General features: G+C 36.7%; 1 protein-coding gene across 1 annotated transcript in view; it reads left to right on the forward strand.

Moving 5' to 3' along the window:
- The first annotated feature begins 367 nt into the window (after positions 1 to 367).
- SLC9A2 (solute carrier family 9 member A2) overlaps positions 368 to 21,611 on the forward strand; it is a 221,658-nt gene continuing 200,414 nt past the window's right edge. Inside the window, exon 1 of the mRNA XM_069094923.1 lies at positions 368 to 1,444. The gene's annotated coding sequence lies outside the window, so the exon portion shown is untranslated. The remainder of the gene's footprint in view (positions 1,445 to 21,611) is intronic.

Raw genomic sequence — 21,611 nt, forward strand, 5'->3', positions numbered from 1 at the left:
GAAAGGTCTTAGGAAGGGGCCAGATTATGAAGGGTTTTCAAAGTCAGCGGATTTTGTATTTGATTCTGAAGATAATAGGGAGCCACTGGAGTTTATTTAGCAGGGGTAGGTAGAATGACATATTCTACACTTTAGAAAAAATATCACCTTGGGCAACTGAGTGGAGGAAGGATTGAAGTGAAGAGAGTCTTGTGTAAGGGGGACCAACTAAAAGGATATTTCAATATTTCAGGCATGGAGTGGGATCAGAGCTTGGATCCGGACATAGTGAGTATAGAGAAGGGGATGTATACACGAAATGTTATGAAGAAAGAAATGACAAGACTTGACAACAGATTGTGAGTCTAGGTGACTCAGAATGGTAGAGTAATAAAGAGTAATTCATATTACTAGAGAATAATAAAGTAGTTCAGAAAAGGGGAACCCAGGGGTGGTGGTGGGAGAGAAAATCATATCTGCTTTGGGCATGTTGAGTTTGAAATGGTTATAGGACATCTAGCACAACATATTCAAAGGAGGTTGGTGACCAGAGCTTGGGAGAGAGATTAGGGCTAAGTATCATCTACATAGAGACAATTGTACCCATGAAAGCTGATGAAATCACAAGGTGAGAACAGAACAGAAAGAGGACACAGGGCAGAGCTGTGGGGTACAACCATGATTAATGGGTGTGACATGGATGAAGAATCAATAAATGAAACTATGAGGAAAACCAGGGAGGAGCAGCATCATAAAAATCTAGAGAGGAGAGAGTATCTAGAAGAAGAAGAAGGGTACAATCAATAGTGTCAGTTTACAAGAGAGGTCAAGAAGGATGAGGATTGGGAAAAATTAATTAAATTGAGCCGTTAAGAGATCATTGATAACTTTAGAAAAAGTAGTTTCAGTTGAATGATGATGCTTGGAGCCAGATTGTAGGTTTACAATAGAGAGGAAAGGAAATGTAGGCAATAAATATAGGTCATTTTCTCAATCAATTTAGCCAGGAAGAGAAGGAGAAGTAAATGACTGTACTTAGCCAGGATCTTAGTATCAGGTGAGGTTTTTTTTTTGGCTTTTGTTTTTTTTTTTTTTAAAGGAGGAGGGAGCCATTGACATATTTATAAGCAGCAGGAAAGGAGGCAATGGATAGAGAGAAATTAAATATGAAAGAGAAGAAAGATAGTGGGAAAAACTATGGGATCAAGGTTACATGTATGTGTTCACCTTTTAAGAAGAAGGTGCAATTCTTCATGTGACAAAAGGGTGAAGGAGAAGATAGTAGGGGAAGATATCTGAGCAATGAGAGATGAAAAGGAGGGGAGGGGAGGAGAGGGAGCTCTCAGTGAATAGCCTAGATTTTTTTTCAGTGAAATATGAGGCAATGTCCTCAACTGAGAGAATGGGAAGAGGTGTGCCATGGAACACTTGAGGAAAGATGCAAGTGTCTGAAACAGCCACTATGGTAAGTGGGACAGTAAACCAAGTGGGTGTAAAAGTAACACCTTTCTGTTGGGAGGAGGTGAGATTGTGTAACATAAATTTGTAGTAGATCCAGTCGGCATGATTTTGTTATTTCTCCAAGTCCATTGGGAGTAGGTGCAAAAGCAGCATGTGGAGGGAATAACCCAATACTGTGGTTTGCAAGATATGATTGGCAATATAGGACAAGGGACCGTTAGGAAAGAGGATAGTATAGAATCAAATTGGTTTACCAAGGAATGGAAACATCTAAGAGGAAAGTGTAAACAGTAAAAGGGTGATGGCCTGGGAAAAGAAATGGAAATGGAGGCATTAGAAGCAAAATTGAAGATGAAGAATAGGGTTAGGAGTTGTAAGGCAGAAGGTTAGATGGAATAAGAATTGTGATTAGATAAAAAATTTGAACATGGAAGTCCAGCATTTGTCAGTGTTGCCAAGATCAAAGGTATAAATAGCTCTGTAACTGAAATGGAGTGGAGGAGCAGGCAATAGGAATTGAGAAGAATGAGAACTAGGAAGTTATGGTACTTGAGGGTTTCAATATGTATATTATATTTCCCTGCTAAGAAGATAAGAGTCGGAATAGAGTGAAAGGCTCTTGGTCCTGCACTGAGATTGCTGAGTAAGAGAATGACCTAAGGATAGAGAGACAATAGTTACCAGGGATCTAGATTGAATGATAAAGTTGAATATTTTGAACCTCAAAGGAGAGATTGAGAGATTGTTACTGAGAGAGGGAGAATCTGGAAGTTGAAATGGTGATCAAGGAATATGCCAACTCCCCACTATGAACAATGGATCAGGGAGGTATGAAAATTCACTCATTACTAGAAAGTGTGCCCAGAGATTCAGGGTCATCAGGAGGAAGTCAATGAGAGCCAGAAGATGTAAGTCAAAGATATTTTTTATTTATATATATATATATTATATATATGCATATTTATATATATAATATATTTATATATAATATGTATTTATTTATATATAATTAATTATAATTATGTAATTAATATAAATATATATTAATTATAGAGCAGGTATCCAGAGAGTCCAGGGGAGAAGTGGGTATATTTGGAGTGAGACTTTGGGAATTAGAGTTGAGGGAGAAGTGAATAAAGAAGAAGGCAGCTGGGTGTGGAAACATCAACAACCAGGAGTTCAGAATCACTGGGATGGATAAAGTATGAGGGGATAGAGATATGCTAACCTTTGAGGAATGAGTTCAGACAGAATACTAATGGTTGGGGAGCAATCTGATAAGGTAGGCAGGTAATTAGATCAACTCTCCCTTGAGTTCCAAAGTCATGGCAGATTGATGCTATATCCTGGGAAGCCTTATAGCAGGAAGGAATAGGGAAAAGTGTAGTCAAGAAGTACCAGTGAAAGTTGGGTCTGGTCTGGAAACTGGCCTCTGGAGAACTACAGAAGGCTCAGGAACACAGAAGTCAGAGGCAGATGACCTGGATATGGACTGACTTGGGATCATCTGAAAAGACCATGGAGGGAAGAGACTGGAGGTGGGAGGCCTAGTTGCTAGGCTGATGCAGGGCTAATTTTCCCCCTAAAATTATTTCTTTAATAGTAGAAAAGAAAGTCTATGAGAAAGTATAAGCTTTTAAATATGGGGAAATGTTACTTTCATACCTACCCAAAATTAGAAAAGGTAAGATACTTCTTTCCTTTTAAAAGACCAAAAAAAATTCACATTCTTCAAGGATTTTACAAGTGTGTTTCAGATACAAATGAAAGAGTTGAGGTGTTTTTTTTTCTCCTCCTAACTCCACTCTGTCAATTGTCTTATTTCTAATTTCCTCTGAGAAACAACAACAGTGTGAATAGAAAGCTTTCTCTGGGACCATCAGTCATTGCTAATGGCTCATTGGGTAAAAAATCAAAGAGAAACTCAAAGATATTTGTGTCAATGCCAGCCGATCTTGCAGTTAGAAAGTGTCTTGTTGTTCCATCTGTACCTGGTAATTGATTTAATAAATTTTCATCTTTCACACTGAGACCTTAATGAGCTCTGGTTCTATGGGTGCCTCAGAAAGTGTGATGGAGGAGAAATCAAATTTTCCATTGCCCAGGCTTACATTCAATATGTAGGCACTTAGCAAACCCATCAAAGCTCTGCCAGGCAGATGGAATGGGAGATGATGTGATAAAGTGGATAAAGGACTACACTGGGGTAGAATCTTGCTACAAATACTAGCTGTATAATCATGAGCAAATCATAAACTCTCAGAACCTTGGTTTCCTTATTTTATAATAAGGCTAATAATATTGGCATCGACTACCATGCAGAGGGATTGGGAAGAACATACCTTGCAAACTCTAAAACACCATCTAAATATGTTAATAACAAAATAAGGGGCTAGGTTCTCCAGTTTAGTACAAAGTGGCACAAAATTCACACCAAAGTATGAAATCCCAATGTTTACTCCACATTCTCAGAAATCAGTCTTGACTTAACAACTAAGTATTTTGACACCAATGTCTCTTTTTCTGATGCAGAAGACTTAGCAGCAGGAAACAGGGATTCCAACATGTCACAGTGTATTCATACTTGTGCATAGGACCTCTTCTTAAAAATGACTAAACGATCTTCCTTGGGAGCAGGAGAGATTTGGAAGTTCTGTTTTCACAAAATATGTGGGAGTTATAGAAAGTGGATGAGAGCACAACTAGTTCATTCACTGGAATTAACTAAAATTATTTCTCTGATGACTCATGTAAGCAAGGAAGGCGCTGTATGTTTTTTGAATTGGATTTTCTTTTGAATGGTAATTGCTCTGTGGGTTTTGTTCTTTTTAATTAGCTATTCCTCAGTGAACAGATGAGGAAGAGGCAGGGGGTGTGACCCTGATTTTAAATTAAAGTATTATGAAAATAAATTGAATGAAAATGATGTGGTTGTTTGGAAGTGAGTAAACTTGTTCAGTGGGAGCAGCATTTCAAATTATTGGGATATCATCTCATAAGTGAAAATAGGAATGGAAATTCAGAAATGGAACAAGTCCCCAATGACACCTAATTCAACCCATGTCCTAACAACATTCACCCCTACAATAAACCCAACAAGTGATCTCCCAGACCTTGCTTGAAGATTCCAATGAGATAGTATCTACTACTCCACAAGGTTACTTATTCCATTTTTGGATAAAATTAATTGTTACAAAGATTTTATCTAACATCAAATCTACTTTTTCCTCTTTTCAACTACCACCCTTTATTCCTAATGTTACCTTCTGGGCTTACCCCTTGCAAATAAAAAACCCTTCAGATACTTGGAGACAATTATTCTTTTCTCCCGGAGTATTCTTTCCATCATTCTAGAGCTCATACAAATTGGATTCAAACCCTTTACCATTCTAGTTGCCCTTTTCCGAACATTGCCCAACTTACCAATGCTCTTCCTAAACTATTATCCATCCAGAATTGGAAACGACACTCCTGAGCTGGAAGTTGTGTCTCTCCTCATTAGAATAGAAGATTTGGTTATTTCTTTTAGATGCCATATCACATTAATGAATAACAGATTACTGCTTGTAGTCTAATAAATCCCCAAATATTTTTCAGAAAAATCTATCTTATTGTGTCATGGATTCATTCAACTACTTTATAAGATTTTACATTGATCCTGATTGAATGTCATATCATTGACAAATTTCAAAGAATGGTAGTTTGAGAACCGGAACAGAAATCAGAAAATCGAATAAGCATTTATTAAGTACCTGCTGTGTGCCACTATATTAAGCACTTTACAAATATCTTATTTGAAAGGACCGTAAAGGCCGCTGAGTCAAATCCTTGTATTTTGAGAAGCCCATAGAAATAAAATGACTACCACATTACACAGTTCATACTGTCTGAGATAAGATTGGAACTTATGTCTTCCTGACTCTGATTTCAGTTCTCTATTCATTATTCCACACTACTTGGTGAAAACAGATTGTCTATGCCTTCATTCCAATCATTAATAAAAAAAAAATTCATATGGCATAGGGACAAGTATAGATCCCTGGATCATTTTACTGAAGGTCTCCTTCCCAGGTGACATCAAAACATTAATAATTACTTGTTGAATTTGGTCATTCTACCTGTTCGAAATTACCACAATTGAACTGTCATTTAGCCTGCATTTTCCCCATCTTTTCCAAAAGAATAGCATGAAATACTTTTAAAAATGTCATTAAAATCTAAGTAAATTACATTTGTAACATTCCTCTGTATTACCAGCCTTTTAAACCTGCCAAAAAAGAAAATGAGGTTAGTCTGGCATGACTTGTTCTTGATGAAGCAATGCTAGCTCTTCGTGTTCACCACTTCCTTGTCTAGATGTTTACTATCTTTTAGTAACATGTTCTAGAATTTTGCCTGGAATTGAAGTCAAACTTAATGGCTTATATTTAGTAGATTGCATTCACTTCCTTTTTGGTACACTTGCCTTTTTCCAATCCTTCATTATCTATCTCATTCTCTGTCTCCCTCCAAAAATCACTAACAGTGATTCACGGATCACATCTGCTAGCACTTTTAGCATTGTAGGATGTTATTTACATGGGTTAAGTGACTTGGACTCCACAATGGCAGCTAGGTGCTCTCTCTGTCTCTGTCTGTGTGTGTGTGTGTGTGTGTCTCTCCTCTGTCTCTGTCTCTCTCTCTCTCTGTCTGTCTCTCTGTCTCTCTATCTCTGTCTCTGTCTCTCTCCCTCTCCTTACTCATCTTGGATATGAAGTATTAGACATTTTGTTTTGTTTTCTCCTTTCCTGTTCAAAGATCATTCTCGGCAGAAAAAAATGTGAAATAAAAGTGCAGCAACTGAGCATTCATTCTTCCCATCACCTATTACCAATGTCCCGCTTTCCCCATCTAACAGTTGGATTCCTTTGTTGATCCACCTCTTTCCCTCAATATAACTTTAAAAACTATTTTTGGAATCTTATCATCCCAAGGCCAGCCTTAGCCCATCCTGAGTTTTAGCACCCATGAAACTATGGCTACGGTATTGTTTTTCACTTTTTTCCATCTTCCATTGTCTGCCCTTGCTTTCATTTCCTGTATATATCTACATCTATGTTTATATCAGTATCTATACAGAAATATCATCCATCATATAGTAAATATATAATATATAAATATTGATAAATTAATATAGATAATTAACATTATATGCCAACTATTAGATATTTCATATAATTTGTATATATAGTATAATGAATAATTTTTATTTTAAAATATATTTATATATGTATACACATATGCATGTGTGTTTATGTATATCATATATATAGTTTTATATATGTGTACATATATGCATAGTTTCCTATGGATACATATGCATCTTTTTGGACAACACCCATTTTTTTTCTCTCATGACCAAATGTTTTTCTCTTTAGATGTTAAGAATTTAATTCTTCAGAGTTTCCTGTCCTCTTGGGTCAACTTTCTCCATAGAACTTCAGTACATTAGATTCATTTTGTCTTCTCTTTGAACCCTTTGAAATTTTTTTCTCCAAGAATCTAGGGTACATTGTAAAACAACTTGAGCTTTTCTCTCATTTTCTATCACAAATTTATGATGGATTGGTCAGTTTCTCTGTATAGTTTCCATCATTTTTATCAACTGTCCTCCATCTCTACCAACAACCAAGTTTTTCTTGTCAATGAAAATCTGACCCAGAATGTTGTTTGTGGATAAATTCCTTGAAAAGTTCAACTACAATAGATGCCTCTAGTTCTCTTCTCTTACTCTCCTTTTAACCAAATCCAGTGACCTTTTCTCAATTATCATTCTCCTTGAGCTCTCTGCAGCCTTTGACACTGTTGATCACTGTCTCTTTCTTGATACCCTCTTCTCTCTAGGTTTCAGGACACTCCTCTCCTGATTCTCCTACTTATCTGACTGCTCTTTCTCAGTGCCCTTTCCCATACCCTCATCAAGGTCATACCTACATCCCACAGGGGTCCCACAGTGTTCTGTTCTGTTTCCTGTCCTCTTCTCCATACTATGTCCCTTCATCATCTCATTTAATTATCATCTCTTTATTCATGATTCTCAACTCTACATATCCTGCCTCAACCTCTCCATTGACCTTCAATCCTCCATCACCAGCTACCTTTCAGAAATCTCAAGCTGGGTGTCCAGTAGACAGTTTAAATTCAACAAGTTCAAAATGGGACTTCTTATCTTTACCCCTTACCTGCTCCTCCATCCCACACCTTTGCTATTACTATAGAAAGCAACCATATTCCCATTCCCTCAAGTTCAAAACCTAGGTGTCATCTTAGGCTTTTCACTATCTCTCACAAGCCATATTCAATCTGGTTCCCAAGCTTGTTCATTTCTTCTTTGCAATATTTCTCAAATATTTTTCCTTCTCTCCTTTGGCATTATCACTAATTACTACACCATCATCACCTCATGCCTGGAATATTGCTATAGCCTGCTGGTGAGTCTGCCTCTCTCAAGTCTTCATCCCTTCCAATTCACCCTCCATTCAGCCACCCAAGTGATTTTCCTGAAGCTCCAGCTTGATCATGTCATCTCCCTGTTCAATAAACTTCAGTGACTCCCTATCACCTCCAGGATCACATTCAAAGCCCTTCATAACATAATCTCCTCCTACCTTTGCAGTCTTCTTATGCCTTATCCCTTGCTATATATGTGTGTGTGTTTCAGTATGTGTGTATGTAGGTATGTACACACATACACACATACACACACACACACATATATACACATATACTCTTTGTATATATATTTGGCCTAATGGATACTCCATAACCAAGACTCTCGGTTCCAGACCTTTTCTCTGGTTCTTCCCAATACGTGGAATGCTCTGCCTCCTCATCTCTACCTACTGGTTTCCCTGGCTTTTTTTTTTCCTTTTTAAGTTTCAACTAAAAGCCTTTCCCAACCTCTCTTAATTCTAGGTCTCCTTTCTAATTATTTCCTATTTATTTTGTAGATAGCTTGTTTGTATGTATTTTCTTATTGTCTCCTCCATTAGATTGTGAGGGCCTTGAGAACAGGGATTTTCTTTCTGTTCTTTTTGCATTTCCAGTGTTTAGCACAGCTTGGAACACAGACACTTAATAAATATTTATTGATTGACTTATAACATAAAATTTCTTCTTATGGTTTTTCCACCTTTTGGAAAATGAAATTATTAAGACATATTAAGGAATTATTAGTTGCTCTGTTTTGGTTATAAAGAGAATTTTATCAGAAGATTATATTATTGATATTCTTAACTACTGAATCATGCTTCTTAGTATACTAAACTTGTGACTTTTCCCAAAGTTGTCAACTATTTCTTCTTTCTGTCTAGGTGATCTGCTGTATATTCTAAAGACAATCTCTCCTGATTTCTGCCTCCATTGAACTCTAGCTAAATGTTCTTAATGAGGTTTTCCCTTTCTGATTGATTCCTGGATTTCCTCACATGAGTATAAGGAGGCTTCCCCAAAAAATCTTCAGCAAAAGCTGATGGTCTATAGAGGACCAAAGGCAGAAATATTGAATGTAAAGGGGTGGGGCGGATAGGTGGTGCAGTGAATAGAGCACTGGCCCTGGAGTCAGGAGGGCCTTAGTTCAAATCTGGCCTCAGATACTTAACACAAAAAAAACTAGCTGTGTGACCTTAGGCAAATCACTTAACCCCAATTGCCCTACCTTCCCCCCTCCAAAAAAAGCAAAAAAAAAAAAAAAGAAAGAAAGTAAAGTGGAAAACAGTGAGATTGAAAATAGAGAACCTTCCTGAGATTTTAAACAGGCATATGTTAATTGCATATGAAGAAGCCAGTAAGAAAATGAACGTGCCTACAGGACACAGACTACATTCACACCTTTGTTTTTAGCTACTCATTTACATTAGATTCCCAAAGAAGCATGGGATATGAAAATGGCTGAACTAAAACTAAACACCCTAAAGCAACATAGAGTAATGTACAGATGGTACAGAACAGAAGAAGAATTTCATCATGTCAAAGGAAAGGTAAACACCATGTGCTACCTGGAGTTAACAAACAACATCAGAGTTGGGCCTCTAGGAATCAAAGGGAAGAAGTTTATCCTTACTCTCTGTGACCCTTTTTAGAGTTTTCATGGCAAAGATACTGGAGTGATTTGCCATTTCTTTTTCAAAATCATTTTTAAAATGAGGGAACTGAGGCGAGCAGGATTAATTGACTTGCCCAGGTTACACAGCTAGTAAGTGTCTAAGGTTGGATTTGAACTCAGACCTTCCTGACTCTGGATTCAATCCTCTATTTATTGTACCACCTAGTAAATACCTATACTAAAGAACTAACTGAATCTATGGGCTGATGAAGGAGAAGCACACCAGTGGGGGCTGATGACTTTGTTTATGAGGATAGCTAGCCAAAAGATTACTCCTAGAAACCTATAATAGAAGCTACCCCTCTGGAGACCCAAACTCCCAATGGTAGTTTGAGTTGGGGGAATGAACCCTAAGAAGTCATTGCATAAGTATATCTTCTTAATATATAATACTACTGTTCTTCTCCCTTCCCTTTCAACTTTCCTACTTCTTTGGAATAAAAAAATACCTTTCCAGAGCCATACCACAAATTATTGTTTTCTATATCACTAAGTCTCAGCAGTACTTATGAGGTCAAATTGTCCTAGGATGTCCTTGCTTGTTATTCATAGTAGCAGGCTTTTGAGGGCAGACTTCTACAGATAGAGAGGTTTGCAGAGAGTAGTGCTGTGAGCTGTTGGGAAATATAGTCCAGATGAACAGTGTTCTTTATTCTCATCATAGGAGAAGCTGAAACTATCTTGACCTCTGAGTCAGGCAAGTCTGTAGAACAAGAATAAAGGGTTAGGACTGGTTGACTTGACGTTCAGGGAAGAGAGAAAAAGAATCTGGCTACCTGATTTAAATGGAGTTATGAGTGGGAGTAAAGAGGGGAAGTGGGAATTAAATCAAGAGAAGAGAGAGTGAGTGTTGAAGGCAGGTTGGATCCATTAGTCACAGCTTACACCTTCCAAGACACTGAAGAGAAGCTTGCTCAAAGGTTTCTCCTGAGGAGATCTAAGGAAGTTAGGGACTTGCTTTAATCTACCTTCTTATTTCCTCTTCTGCCAAGACGGCAGAAATTTGTTCCAGAGTTCCTCTCTTCTTTAAGACTGTTCATAATTGAGACTACAATAAGGCCTGCTCACTATGGATATAAAATCATAAATTCTTTTGATCTGTATTTCCTTATTTGCAAATGGAGCACTTCAAAAGAAGGTCAGTACATGTCTTGTGGTACACAGAAGTAAAGGAGAGTACAGAGGTTTGAACCTCTGTCCAAAGGATCAGACTTTATTCTGGTTGGAAGCTTGAACTAAATGATATAAATAATTTGATTTGCTAAAATTTGATAAAATCTGCAAAGCAGAGAAAAGCTCATTCTAGGAGGCTTCTCCCCCCCTTGCCCTAAGGATAAAACTAATAAATCAACACTGCTGGCTGGTAGAAGTCCAGGTAAATAAGTGACAAGCACCTCAGGTAAGTTGATTCCTCCCAGTGTTCCCCTCTGAAGACTGTACTAGCTATGAGTAGTGACTCTGATTTTCTTCTCAAATATCCCTATGGAACTAATATTCTAAATCCTGGAATTTTCATTGACTGTCACTCTCTCCTATGCCACCTCCCCTCCCTGCCCCCACTATAAATCGTACACATACACACAGAGATAACTTTAAAAGCTGGTGTTATCTGATTAAGTGCATTACAAAAATGTCTATTTTCTCTGGGGAAAGGGGAAAATGTTTTGATTGGTTTTTTTTTTCCTCCCTAGTATGAAATCGAAAATCCATTTTCTATGTATTCACATACACAAGGGGGATGGAAGCAAATTATAGCTACTTCTCCCCTAGTCCTAATGTTCAGATTATAGGTTCTCTGAAATCATGGTTACACCACCCTGCAGGGGTCTACCCACCCCCACCTGAAAGGTCCTTTCACCTCAAATGGAAGTGAAGAAAAATGAAAGAAGCGAGCTGGTTTGGGCTTTTGGTCTTTCTTCTTTTTCAAAAGCTATGGTCCAAGGTCACAAGCATAAAGCCGAAGGTATTTTTCCACTCCTCCTAAGCCCTGTACACCCGTACTGGCTGTCCAGCTCCTTAAAACTTGTCGGTGTGTATGAGGGTGGGGGTGGGGAGGAACATGGGGTTAGAGCGTGTTTCTCTGCATCCCATGCCAATGTGCTCATCACATTCTAGTTGAGAGGTCTATTGCTTCACCACAAAGACTAGAATCAGCTGGGACTGGAGGGAACCTGCAGGAAAACATCCAAACCACACTTTATAAATACGGCTTTTGTTTCACCTTCCGCTCTTGATCAGGCTATTTCTCAGAGGTAGAATTATGCAATATGAGACCAAGGATTGTTGCATTTCTGTCTTTTTAAAAAATCTGACATTTATATTGGGCTTACGGGTTTGTAAAGTGCTTTATATGCGTGTGTGTGCATGTGTATTTATATATACACATCCCCATCTATATATACACCTCATGTATGAATATGAACATATGCTTATAGTTATATCACATGCATACATATTTATAGATCTATGTATGCATATATTTAGATTCTTTATACACTTATTTGCATATCTGTACACATGTACACACATATACATATATGCATATATAAGCATATTGTGTATGCATGAGCATGCATTTACACACATATTGTATATAAGCTTCTATTGTAGTCTTACCTGGGACCTGGAATTTCCCTCTGCACTTAGGGCTTCTTCTCCCTGCAACATTCATCTGCCATTCCAGTTCTCTTTTCTTATTGGTGAGTTTTTCGCAGGGTCAACTTCTCTGCATTGTGGAGAGAGGCCCAAGTCAGTCACCCTTCATTCCAATTTCAGCATAATGTCTTTCATCTCCATTCCCCACCCCTACCCCTTTCAAATCCCTTTTGTAAATGTCCTTTGGTTAGAATATATGCTTTTTATAGGTTTTTTAAAGGCTGATGGTCTTTTTCTTTTGGCCTACACTTGTATTCCCACTCCTTAGTATTGTGACTGACACATAATAAACAATTAATTGGGGGAATAATAATTGTAGCATCAACTCACAGGGTTTTTGTGAAGACCTAACAAGAATATTATATATAGATATGTATATAAATATAGATAGAAATAGACTGTAGATATACATATAAAAATGGAAATATATACTTGCTCAATACCTATGTATATGTATGTGTTTCTATATATGTAGATAACATATGTTAATAACATATAATATGTATATATTATATATATTTTTGGTTATTCAGTCATTTCAGTCATCTTCGACTCTTTTTGACCCCATTCAGATATCCTTGGGAAAGGTAGTGGAATTGTTTGCCATTTCCTTCTCGAGTTCATTTTACAAAAGAAGAAACAGAGGCAAACTGGGTTATGTGACTTACCCAGGGTTACACAGCTAGTAAATGTTTGAGGCCAAATTTGAATTCAGGTCTTCCTCAATCCAGGCCTGGTAAACTACCCACTGTGCCTGTTCATCTGTTCATCAATATTTGCATATACACACACACAAATTATGTGTATTTGTACAGTATGTATAATCAGTACTCACAAGAACCCTGTGAATATTACAAATATTCTTTTCTTCCAATTTTGTAAAGAAATAGAGATTCAGAAGTTAAGTGACTCATTTGAGATCATAAAACTAGTAAGTGTCTGAGACAAAATTCAAACTCAGATTATTTTGCCTTCAAATCCGACACAATGCCCACTGTTGTCTTTGTGTCCATAGTGCCTAGCAGAGTGCCTTACACACAATAAATATGCTTAACAATGTTTGTTGAATTGACTTAGATGGGTGCTTTTCTCCTACCTTCCTTAAATACCTGAGATGCCAACCAGGTATTAAAAGATAATCAAGGGATAGCTATGTGGCACAGTGGATGGAGCACTAGCCCCGAAGTCAGGAGGACCTGGGTTCAAACTCAGATACTTGACGCTTAACTATCTGTGTGACCCTGGGTAAGTCACTTAACGCCAATTGCCTTGCCTTCCCCCCTCCAAAAAAAAAGAAAAGGTAACCAAGTGACGACTACAGGGAAGCTTCTAACATCTGGGTGATTGTCATGGCTGTTACCAAGTCAGTCTCACAGTGAGCTGCATCTGTTACAATGGATAAAAGCCATGCTTGGGTCTGATAGTTTTGTCTATATAATGAATCTCATTTTTGCTTCGAGTTTTTCGTTTAGCCTAATGGAGATACCAAAAATGCTTGGCATTGTTTTACAAGCTCAGAAAAATGACAGGTATCCCTCATCAGCATGATCTTGGACCAGTTGAAAGGAAGGAAGTACCACAGAGCTTCATTTATTTTGTTTATTTGTAAGAATCTTTCCGGAGTAATTAATAGCAAGTGAAACTCTGACTTGTGGTTTCGCTGGTATACTGTTTCCAAAGTCAAGGTTGCCCTTGTGTTTAGTGTGTTTCTTCTACTGGAAATGTTTCAGGTTGCTACTGTGTTATCTAAGTGTACTATCTTCAAAAAGGGAGCTGAAAAAGTCTTTTAAAAATATAAAGTAAACGAGACAACCTCTCAGGCTAAGCTTTTACAGAAAGGGGAGGGGGACATACAGTGCTGTGAAAAGGAGGTTAGTCACAAAAGGAAGGAATGAAAAGAGAGATCCAGGACCCAGAATACTCCCACAGGGTACAACATGCAAAGTGGGGCAGGACAAAGCCTGGCAGTCTCAATGTGCATGGGGTTTAGCAACAGGGTGCTGCTCCAGCCTACTTCCCAAGAGACGACTAGCAACTTTTGAAGTCAGACAATACAGCTGGAATTTCTGAAGTTTCACTCTACAGCCACAAGGAGTTTCTTATGGTCAAGTGATGAAAATAGCAGCACTGACTTAGAGAGCTTTAAGAAGCATTATAAGAATGTTTTCATCAAAGGGTGGGGATTGAAGGCGATAAAATAAAGGACTAAAGAAAAGGTTGGCAGCATCATGGAGAGGCATGTCTAACAGAATTCAGGATAGATGTGTGTGTGTGTATCTGTGTGGTTGTGTCTGTGTGTTTCTCTTATCTTTCGAGGGGTTGTCTTTGCAATGAATCCAGATAGGTGAAGAAACAATCCAACTTTATTAAACACTTTCAGTTATAGAAAGTGCTTACCTTGCAGTAGCTCTAGGAGGGCATTATTATTTCCATATTACTTCCTTTTTTGTTTGTTTGGTTTTTTTGGAGGGAAGGGCAATTGGGGTTAAGTGACTTGCCCAAGGTCACACGGCTAGTAAATATAAAGTGTCTGAGGCTGGATTTGAACTCAGGTCCCCCTGACTCCAGGGCCAGTGCTCTATTCACTGCACCACCTTGCCACCCCTTCCATATTACTTCTGAAGGAACTGAGGTTCAGTGAGATTAAGTGAGTTGCCTAGAGTCACACAACTACTGAGTAATAGAGCTGGGATTTGAACTCAGGTTTCTCCTAATTTCACTCCTTGCTTTCTTTGGATGGCATCATGCTTCTTGCTTGAATGAGGTAGAGTTCTTGGGATTTTGGTTTGCTTGCCATTTAAGGTTAAGTTCACTCAGATTTCAAAAGATCTTTATGTGGACATAGTTCTGAATTCCAATAAAGTGGCTCTATCCTAGAAACTCATCAAAATCAATGGATATGGCACATATTTGAATATTTTTAAGAGGGGAGGACAATACATAGAGTAGGAAGAACATTGGATTTGGAATCAGAAGACTTGGATTTGATCACCAAACTGATATATTCACTGCTTGTGAATTGGCAAGTCACCTCTGTGAACCTCAACTTCTTCATATCAAAATAGGGATTCATTCATTCATTCTAGCATTTATTAAGCAGATTAAGCTAAGCACAGTTCCAGTTGGTAGAGATTCCAAGACAAAATAAAACAAAAAGTTTTCCTGCATGTAAGGAGCTTATATTATTCTTGGATAACAGTCTTTGAAAGAGCTACAGTCACAGAATTGTGAGAAAAGTTTTCTATAAACTATATGTCATTAAGTAAAGAAATGTGATTCCTAAAGGAGCAGGGATTAAAACATTAATTTTGTAGTTAACAAAAATTATAAAGTAGTAACTAGCAATGATTAATTATTATTTTACATCAGGCTACCAGGTTTTGAGCAGGGGGATCCAGTCAATCTTTTAAGGCTTTTTTACTGCCCTAATTAAAGTTTGGTTTCTTTCTCCCAATGGTAGCCTAGTTGCCAGGGAACAGCCCTCTGCCAAATACTTTATTTTAAAAAAAAATGAGGTATTTAATCTCTGTTTATAGTATACATTCCATCTAATATCTTTTTTGGGATATTGGTCAATGGAATTCAAAACATTCTTATCATATCTGATATTTGATTTCTAGGGGTTTTTTTTAAGTTGTATGCTCAATTAATTAATCACTTCTTTCTTTTGTTGTTGAAAGTTTTTAGAGATTTAATTCTTCCCCAAATAACTGATTTGGCTGTATACCCAAAGTCCTGATATGTTGTTTCATTGTTATTTTCTCTGATAAAATCATTTGTTGTTTCTATAATTTGTTCCTTGAGTCACAAATTCTTAAGATTATACTGTTTAGTCTCCATTTAAATTTGAATTCTGTCTTCAAATTCCCTTTATTGATTACATTGCATTGTGATCAGTAAAGGATGTGTTTTAATTGTCTTGCTTTGCTGAATTTGTTTATGTGGATTATTTTAAGCCCTAGTACATGGTCACTCTTTGTAAAAGTACCAAGCAAAGCTGAGAAATATGTATGCTCCTTTCATCTCCCATTGTTATTTACAGTGATGTATTATATCTACCTTTTCTAAAATTCTATTTAGATCTGCAAGTCCTTTCTTGTTTACTTTATTGCTAGATTTCCCTAGGTCTCAAAAGACTGTATTGAGTTCTCTGATAAAATTTTGTTGTCTATTTCTCTATTTCTTTCATTTAGCTTTTCCTTTAGTATTTAATACTAAAGCACTTTCTTAAGTACTTAGATGCTATCCTATTTGGTACATACAAATGGGGAAAATACTAGCACCTAGCATACAGGATTGTTGTGAGCATCAGTTGAAATAATATATGTAAAGCAAAGTGCTATATAAATATTATTTTTGCTGTTCATTATCTACAATGTCATTAAACATGCTATAGTTTTCCTGCTGATCTTTTTAGAGCATGTCTAAATTATTGTTGTTTTGCCAGAAATTATGATAGCTACTCTTTTGTGTGGGGGTTCATTCAGAAATTATGATAGCTACTCATTTGTGTGGGGGTTCCAGTCCCTCATTTTAAATCAGTATGAATCTTGATTTTTCAAGTGTGTTTCTTGTTAATGACATATTGTACTGCACTTTCCAATCCATTCTTCTGTCTCTCTTTCTTTTATGGGTTAATTAATCATATTCACATTTGTGGTTGTGATTGGTTTTTTTTTTTTCAGCTATCTTATTCTTTCATAATTTTTCTCTTTTTTTGGGTCTCAATTCCACAGTTACAGATAAAAAGAATATGGGCAGAGAGTGTGAAGAAAGGGAATGGAATCAATACTACTAATATATAACTGAAATGTTTTCATCCTCTCTTCTGCCTCTTCTGTCTTCACCTACTCCAGAGACTGATCACTACTTATATGTTCTTTTTCTTCTTTAAATCTTGAGTTTGATGATATGCACTAGTAAAGTTTGTTTTGCTTGTAATTTGCCACCCCAATGTATAAATATTTGCTTGTGATTATTCTATTCTTTCTTTTAAATATCCTCTCCCCCTCCATGACCCTGTCTATTTTCCTATTGAACTAATGTATTTTAATTCATTGCATTTCTATACCAAACTCTTTATGTAGCTATATGTATTTTTTAATTGTTTTTTTTGTCTGGTTCAGAGTGGGATTGATGAGATACTTATTTCCTCTACCTCTAACCCCATTAGTCTACCAAAGAGTCTACCATACACTCTTTTTCAGGGATGTCCCAACTCAATCATAAGTTCATGTTTCAAATTTAAAAGTTTTTGCATAAATAAAAGTAATCCAACAAAAATTTAAAGGAAAACAGAAAACTGGGGAAAATTTACAAGTTTCCCTGATAAAAGGCCTTGTTTCTCATATATAAAGAACTGAGTCAAATTAAAAAAAAGAACCATTCCCCAATTGATAAATGGTCAAAAGATGTGAATAAGCAATTTTCAGAAGAAAATATCAAAGCAACCAATTGTTACATGAAAAATATTCTAAATCATTATTGATTAGAAAATGCAATTTAAAGCAACTCTAAAATACCACCTCATACCTATCATATTGACACACATGACAGAAAAGGAAAATGACAAATGCTGAAAGAGATGTAAAAAAATTGGGACACTAATGTGCTGTTGGTGGAGTTGCAAAGTAGTCCAAACATGCCCAAAGGACTATAAAACTGTGCATACCCTTTGACCCAGCAATACTGCTACTAGGTCTGTATCCCAAAGAGGGAAAAGGACCTAGTTGTACAAAAATATGTATAGTAGCTCTTTTTGTGGAGGCAAAGAATTATAAACAAAGGGATTCCCATCAATTAGGGCATGGCTGAACAGGTTATGATATATGATTGTGATGGAATACTACTGTGCTATAAGAAATGAAGAGTTGGTTGGTTTCAGAAAAACTTGGAAAGACTTACATGAACTGATACAAAGTTAAGTGAGCAGAACCAATAAAACATTGTACTCAGTAACAGCAATATTGTAAGGATGATCAACTGTGAAAAAATTAGCTTCTCTGATTAAGAAAATGACCCAGGACAATTTTGAAGGACTTGTGATAAAAAATGCTGTCCACCTCCAGAGGGGAAACTGATGAACTCTGAATGCAGATTGAAGCATACTTTTTTTCTCTATATATTTTTATGGTTTTATTTTGTTTGTTTTTTCTTTTGCAACATGGCCTCTAAGGAAATATGTTTTGCATGACTTCACATTATAATTGATATCAAATTGCTTGTTTTCTCAAGGAAGGAGGGAAGGAGAAAATTTGGAACTTAAAATTGTAATAAAAAAAGATTGCTACAAACTTTTAACATGTAATTGGGAAATATTTAATTAAATAAATAAAACAATTATTAAAAGTTCCTCCTCTTCTTCCATACTTCTTTCCTATTATATCCCCCTTTCCATTCCATTTCTTTCCTTAATACCAACAAAATAATATAAAACCAGCTTCAGGCCCTGTGTATATATAACTTTATATCCTCTGTGACAAATAGAGACAATTAGATTTTTTTCTTTTCTTTTGCTCTATTTAATTTTTAAATAAAAATCTGTTTTTTTTCTCCCCACTTCTCTCACCATTGAAAAAAAGAGAAAAATACTAGTCCTGTTACAATATGTGTCAAAGAAAACAAATTTCTGAGTTGGTGCTGTCTCATTTGGTATGGGCATATAAACCATGACTCCACAACCATGAGAGATATTTGTCATTTGAGAGTACTGCTGACTTCTTTTATTAATAAAATAGCATTATTAATACAATTATTAGTTACCCAGGAATTACTTACCCTCAAACTTTTTAAATTTCACACAGTTTTCTATAGACTGCTCCATGTTCTTTCAGGGCAAAGTCTTTAAAATTTATCTGGAGATTTTCTACAATTAAAATAATCTTAAAACCAACCTTAACACAAGCAGCACTAGAGGGGAAGTTTATTACAAACATAAAAAGATAAAACAAATAAAACAACAAAGACCCTTCTTAAAATAGAAGAATTATGCCAGAGATAGTTTATAAAAGTCTTATGAGATAAAAAAACAAGTTGCAGCCTCCTTGGACAATATAAAAGTAGTTTATTAATTGCTGATTATGTAAATTTCTGTCAATGCAAATGTGGTAGGAATGATACCTTTTCAATGTAGACTGGGCCCTTTCTTTAGTGTGGCAGGGAGGTCATTTGTGCTCTTGCTGACTAAGGCATCAAAGTTTCAGCTCAAGAGAAGTTGGATCTACAGCTTCACCATGCCTCTTGATGGCCTTCTAGGAATGTTCCTAAGCTGTTGGCTCTTCTGATTTTACAGGAAGAGCTGAAGAATACTTTTAAAAATCTTATTTCTTAAATTCTATTTTATTTTTTTTTCAGTTACAAATTCTCTCCCTCCCACCTCCTCCACCCTTTGAGAAAGCAAGAAAAGCAAAATCTATTTACAAATATGTATAGTTGGGGCAGCTAGGTGGTGCAGTGAGTAGAGCACTGGCCCTGAAGTCAGGAGGACCCGAGTTCAAATCTGCCCTCAGACACTTGACACTTAAATAGCTGTGTGACCTTGGGCAAGTCACTTAACCCCAATCACCTTGCCTTCCCCCCTCCAATACATACATACATATAATAAAGAAAAAAAAAAACTTCTCACATTAGCCAGCCCCCACCCCCAATTATGCTTCAATCTGTTCTGAGCCTATCACCGTTCTGTCTGTAAATGGATGGTATGGTACACCATGTTCCATTATGTTGTACAATATCTTTCAAAGTTGTTTATTTTACAGTATTGGATAAATTGTTCTCGTGGCTCTGTTCACCTCACTTTGTATCAATTAATATACATTTTTCCAGGTTTTCCTAAAATATCCCCTTTGTTTCTAATGTTTTTGCCACCATGAAAAGAGATGTTATGAATACTATTTAAATATATATAGTATGAATACTATTTAAATATATATATATATATATATATATATATATTCCTTTTGTATTCCTTTTGGGTATACACCTTGTGGTGGCATTACTGAATCAAAGGGTATGAACAATTAATAGCTTTTTGAGTCTAGTTCCAGATTGCTTTCAAGAATGACTGGACCAGTTCACAATTCTGTCACCAACATTGCAATAATATATCTGTTTTCCCACAGTTCCATTTTTTTCCATTATTTTTCCTTCCTTATTTTCCCCTTTTGTCAACTTTAGTAATCTAATAGGTCCGAGGCAATAATGCAGAGTTATTTTAATATGTATTTCTCTAGTTTTTAGTGATTTTGAAAATTTTTTTCATAAGGCTACTGAGAACTTGAATTTCTTCCTCTGAAAACTCATACACTTTGATCTTTTATCGGTTAGGGAATTGTACTTTATTTTAACTTTGATTCTTTGAGGAAAGACATCATGACATAGTATACAGAGAACTGACTTTGACTCTGGGAAGATCCAACTTTAAGTCCTACTTCTGATACATATTGGCTGAGTGGCCCTATACTTATACCTCTCAGTGGTCTCAGTAATTCTTTTTTTTTTGGAGGGGGGAAGGCAAGGCAATTGGGGCTAAGTGCTTGCCCAAGGTCACACAGCTAATAAATGAGTCACGTGCCTGAGGTTGAATTTGAGCTCAGGTCCTCTATTCACTGCCCTACCTCACTGGCCTCTCAGTAATTCTTTTAAGACTGTAAGTGCCAATGTACTTTGGTAAAATTTCCTCAGCTGATAATTTCTTATACCAACACTGGGAAAAATTGTATTCAAGAGAGGCATCGCTACTTAATTGCTTCAAATAAAATGATCTAGAATGTGATGGGAACCATTTATGGTATCAAAAGTATCATTATTTATTTGGTGAAGCTGATCTGCTGGTGCTACTCCTTCCTGATCATCAGAATAGTTTTATCCCCAATGACTTTTAGAAACAATCCTTGACATCATTCCCCTACTATTTTAAGAAAACTCTTTGTTGGAGCAGCCAGGTAGCACAGCGAGTAAGAGCACCGACTCCGGTGTTGAGAAGACCTGGAGATCGAATCCCGGGCTCAGACACTTAGCACCCACCCAGAAACACCTGGCTGTGTAACCTTGAGCAAGTTACTTAACCCCAATTGCTTAGGGGCGGCCAGGTGGCTCAGCGAGTAAGAGCACCGGCTCCAGTGTTGGGATGACCTGGGGATCAAATCCGGGCTCAGATACTCAGCACCACTCCCAGAAATAACTGGCCATGTAACCTTGAGCAAGTTACTTAACCCCAATTGCTTAAAAAAAAAAAAAAAACCTCTTTGTTGTTTTATTGATTTATATTTTTATGTTTGTATTAAGCTCTTCCTTCAATGCTGCTTTTTCAAGGGTTGTATTTAAGATTATTTTAATTATGGAAAATCTCCTGGAAATTTTTAGAACTTTGCCT

The sequence above is a fragment of the Petaurus breviceps genome, unplaced genomic scaffold (genome assembly GCF_028583685.1).
Source record: "Petaurus breviceps papuanus isolate PSGF00001 unplaced genomic scaffold, PetGlider_PUasm1.0 223, whole genome shotgun sequence".
Taxonomy (NCBI): Eukaryota; Metazoa; Chordata; class Mammalia; order Diprotodontia; family Petauridae; genus Petaurus; species Petaurus breviceps.